General features: G+C 38.2%; 1 pseudogene; it reads left to right on the plus strand.

Moving 5' to 3' along the window:
* Positions 1–2,994: 2,994 nt before the first annotated feature.
* On the plus strand, positions 2,995–3,133 carry LOC145296494 (U2 spliceosomal RNA; annotated as a pseudogene).
* The last annotated feature ends 1,905 nt before the right edge of the window (positions 3,134–5,038 follow it).

Here is a 5,038-nt window from a genome sequence, read left to right on the forward strand (position 1 = left end):
CTGTTTCATCTGCTTCTTGTCTCCCATTTCTGGACAGGGTTCAAAAGAGTGTAACCAACCTAATAGGTCCTGAAAGCTTCAGCCGCTGTCCCATCGATGAAGTGTTACAGCCCTCTGCCTGTTCCACAAGTATTTTTTGGTGAATGGGCTGCCGAACTATATACACGTGTATCACCTCGACATAAATACCTCCGACAAACCCGAAAAGCAGCTAAATCTCACCCTACACTACAGAGTTCCCGAGGTGTAAGAAAACCTCCTCCAATAATTCCTATTTCTGTACAATCTTGTTGCGGCTCCCGACATCAAAAATTGAATGCTTGTTGATTCTTAACCCGTTTTGATGAATGAATTACTTTATGTAGTCGTGACTAGCTTTCTTGGCCTTCAGGACAAGATCAAAGTGTAGTATTTGTTCCGGCAGATGCTGCACTTAAGATAATTTGTACCAGTCAATGGGGGGGAAACCCTCTATACTGGGACAATTATTATTTTTGGTAACCAGAGTGCCCCCTTTTTGCCTACTTTAAGGGGAGCTGGTTTTTACCTCACATTAAAAACGGCCTTGTGCCTAATTTGCTCAGTGGGGGAGCAAATAAATACCATCTGTTCCGGCAGATGCTGCACTTGGGATGGTTTGTGCCAGTCAATGGAGGGGAAACCCTCTATACTAGGACAATTATTATTTTTGGTAACCAGAGTGCCCCCTTTTGGGGAAGCTGGTTTTTTCCTCACATTAAAAACGGCCTTGTGCCTAATTTGCTCAGTGGGGGAGCAAATAAATACCATCTGTTCCGGCAGATACTGCAAGCTATGACTAGCTATGACTAGCAAAGACCAGATGTGGGGGCAACCCCACATGCCTGACCTTTAACCAGCTCCCATTTCCCACCTCTCGGAGGCTGGTCCCCTTTTTCCCTTCCCCCTCCCTTCACTCCTCACATTAAAAATTGGCCTTGTGCCTAATTTGCTCGGTGAGGGAGCAAATAAATACCATCTGTTCCGGCAGATACTGCACTTAAGATAATTTGTACCAGTCAATGGAGGGGAAACCCTCTATACTGGGACAATTATTATTTTTGGTAACCAGAGTGACCCCTTTTAGGGGAGCTGGTTTTTACCTCACATTAAACACGGCCTTGTGCCTAATTTGCTCAGTGGGGAAGCAAATAAATACCATCTGTTCCGGCAGATGCTGCACTTAAGATGATTTGTACCTGTCAATGGAGGGGAAACCCTCTATACTGGGACAATTATTATTTTTGGTAACCAGAGTGCCCCCTTTTTGCCTACTTTTAGGGGAGCTGCTTTTTACCTCACATTAAAAACGGCCTTGTGCCTAATTTGCTCAGTGGAGGAGCAAATAAATACCATCTGTTCCGGCAGATGCTGCAAGCTATAACTAGCTATGACTAGCAAAGACTGGATGTGGGGGCGGCCCCACATGCCTGACCTTTAACCAGCTCCCATTTCCCACCTCTCGGGAGCTGGTCCCCTTTTTCCCTTCCCCCTCCCTTCACTCCTCACATTAAAAATCGGCCTTGTGCCTAATTTGCTCGGTGGGGGAGCAAATAAATACCATCTGTTCCGGCAGATGCTGCACTTAAGATAATTTGTACCAGTCAATGGAGGGGACACCCTCTATACTGGGACAATTATTATTTTTGGTAACCAGAGTGCCCCCTTTTTGCCTACTTTAAGGGGAGCTGGTTTTTACCTCACATTAAAAACGGCCTTGTGCCTAATTTGCTCGGTGGGGGAGCAAATGAATACCATCTGTTCTTCAGATGCTGCACTTCTATTTCTTGTTCTCTTTCGGTGGAGGAGAAGTCCTTCACGACTGAGACAATTTTTATTTTTGTACCTTTTCTCCACGTTAAAAAACGACCCTGGTGTCTAACTCTGCCCGTGGGCAGGCATAGTAAATAGGTACTTTATGTAGTCGTTGCTGATTGAAAGCTGGAATAAGTGTGCTTATATCTATCCTATTTATGTACTGTTGTGTCGCCACTGCTGCATCATCTTTGTGTCCCATGTGCAATGCAAGCTTAGCTTTTTCATAGTTATTTTGCTGGTTTAGCCAATCTTTGGAGTGTACTGACGTAAACATCTAAACGGCCATTTGCCAACTTGAATAGTTTAAACTGCTTATACGCTTCGCAGAGGTATTTTGTGAATGGCGTCAAAAGTCGTGTTAGTTCAGACTTTCATCTAATTGAAGTTTATTGCGTATTTCACGTTAAATACCATGCATTTTAAGTGAAATAAATCTAGCAAGTATTGCACTGTGTATGCATTAGATATCCATTATACCTTCTTCATCCTCCGGATTTTACCTCATTCTAATTTAGAAGGTCGTATAACATTTTGCTCTAATCTAAATATGATTTATTCTATTATCTACATATCGTTTGATGAACGTTTTCCCCAAATGTCTGTACCAGCGCCTCTTAACTCAATTCACACCACTAATACTATACTGATGCGCCCTTTTTCAGCTGTCAAACACTGAAGTCACTGTCCTCTTTAATTTGTTTTTCTTATAGCTGTCAATCCCCTGATACGAAAAGTAATATAAACCTATCGAAAATATCGTGGTTTACTTGCTTTTTTTTTTCAATCACGTAATCTACGATCGACGCAGATGAGTATGTTCTCTTATCAGAAGAGTTATCTGTGTTTTTACATTTCAAATCATTTTCTTCATTGAATCTAATGGTAATTTATTTCCTTTCGTATTGTATTCCGTCGAAACTAAATTTGCACCAATTACACGAAAGGCTAATCCTAAAGAAGCAAAAGCCACACATCATCATTATATTATTACGCTTATCGCTCCGTCCGTTATCATGCTGTGCATCCCTAAAAAAGGAAAGTGGAATATTCCAAATAATTCCAAGTGGAATATTATTCCAAATCTCTTGAAAAGAAAATGAAAAAAAAAAAAAAAAAAAAATTGGTGTCGCTGTTGAGGCAAAGCTAATAAAAATCAGTTGTGTTTCTTGGCATTTTGGCTAAGATCAAAGTGTAGTATCTGTTCTTCAGGTGCTTCCTTTCAATTTCTTCTTTCTCATTGGAAGAGAAATCTTTTACGACTAAGACCATTTTCTTCACGTTAAAAAAAACGACCCTGGTTTCTAAATCTGGCCCGTGGGGAAGCATTGTGAATAGGTACTATGTTTAATGTAACAAATGTAATAAAAAAAGTAACTGGAAAAAGTTATTTCTGATTTAATTGCAAAATGCCCTGGAAATGTCACTTCTGATTAATTACAAAATGCCCTGGAAAATGTCGGTTCTGATTATTTTCTTGTTTACTTGCCTCCCCACAAGAGCGGAATTGGACATGAGGTCGGTTAAAATGTAGGGGGAAACCAGCTCCCCAAAAGGGGCACTCTGGGCAATAACAACAATAAAAATTGTATCAGTAATGAAGGTGTTCTCCCCCATTAACCAAGGCCAAACAAGCGTGGATTTAAGTCACTGGAATACTGAAACTGATACCACACTCAGAAATTCATGCTGAAGGAATGGTTGCCTAATCCCTAACCGTGTTAATGTTTTTATGTATTACTTTCGAAAAGCTGCTGAAACAGTTTATGATTTAAACATTACTTTCTTTCAAGTATATTTTAAGCAGTGGGTTACGGGATATGAAGTCAGTCCTGGAAATTACTGAAGCCTTTTACGATTTTAAAATTACTTTATTTCATGTATATTTTTTAACAGTGGGGTGGGGGATATTAAAGCAATTCCGAAAATGGGTAAACCGTTTACGGATTACACATTACTTTATTTAATGTATATTTTTAACATTGGGGTGGGAAATATGAAGTCAGTTCTGGAAATTGCTGCAACCATTTACGTTTTGGGTATTACTTTATTTAATGTATATTTTTTACAGTAGGATGGGAGATAAGAAGTCGGTCCCGGAAATGTCTGAAAAATACGATTTATACATTACTTTATTTCATGCATAGTTTCAACAGTGGGTGGGGATTATGAGTCAGTTGCAGAAAAAGCTGAAACAGTTTACTATTTAGACTTTAAATTATTTCATATATATTTTAACAGTGGGCTGGGGATATAAAGTCAATCACGGAAATGGCTGAAACAGTTTACGATTAAACCATTACTTTATTTAATGTATATTTTCAACAGTGAGGTTGTGGACATGAAGTTAACCCCGGGATTGAAGGTGATGTGCAAATATATACTATCAGATAGCGTCGCCCAGTATTGACAGAGGTAGGTGGAAAACATATAGGAGCAAAATACCCAGCGTCGCCCGTGATCGAATGAGATAGGTGAACGATATATATTAGCAGAAATTGCGGCCTCACCCGGGATTGGATGAAATATGTGAAACATATATACTATGAGAATACCAAGAATTGATTCATTTCTTTTGTAAGGAAATAATCAGCCCTGGCAAAATATCAAATATATTATTTAAGTAAGGGGGAGCGACATAGTCAGTTAAAGTTATGAAAATTATTGTCGAAATTAGTAACATATCCAATAGTTATGAAAAATGATGAAATGTGAGTTACTTTGCTTGGTGTGTTTCTAATGATGTAAATTGTCCAGACAATATATCAAATATATAAGTAGGATGGGGAGACATAATGTGGGGTTTTAATTATAAAAATTATTGTCGAAATTAATAACGCATCCAGGATTACGAACAAAGATTAAATGTGAGTTAATTGATTGTGTGTTTAAAATAAAATAATCAGCCCAGGAAATATATCAAAGTAATTATGTTAGTAAGAGAGGGCCATAAGGATTGTTTAAATTATGAAAAATAATTGTCGAAATTAGTAACATATCCAATAATTATGAAAAATGATAATATGTTATTTAATGCATTAGTGTGTTTGCAATTAAATAATCAGACCAAACAATATATCAACGTTATTATTTTAGTAAGTGGGGCGATCATGTGGGTTAAAATGATGAAAAATGATTCTCGACATAAGTAACATATCCAAGAATTATGAAAAATTACGAATTGTGAGTTAAGTAATTGGTGTGT

Source organism: Euprymna scolopes, chromosome 16, assembly GCF_053919585.1.
Source record: "Euprymna scolopes isolate OS-2025 chromosome 16, ASM5391958v1, whole genome shotgun sequence".
Lineage (NCBI taxonomy): Eukaryota > Metazoa > Mollusca > Cephalopoda > Sepiida > Sepiolidae > Euprymna > Euprymna scolopes.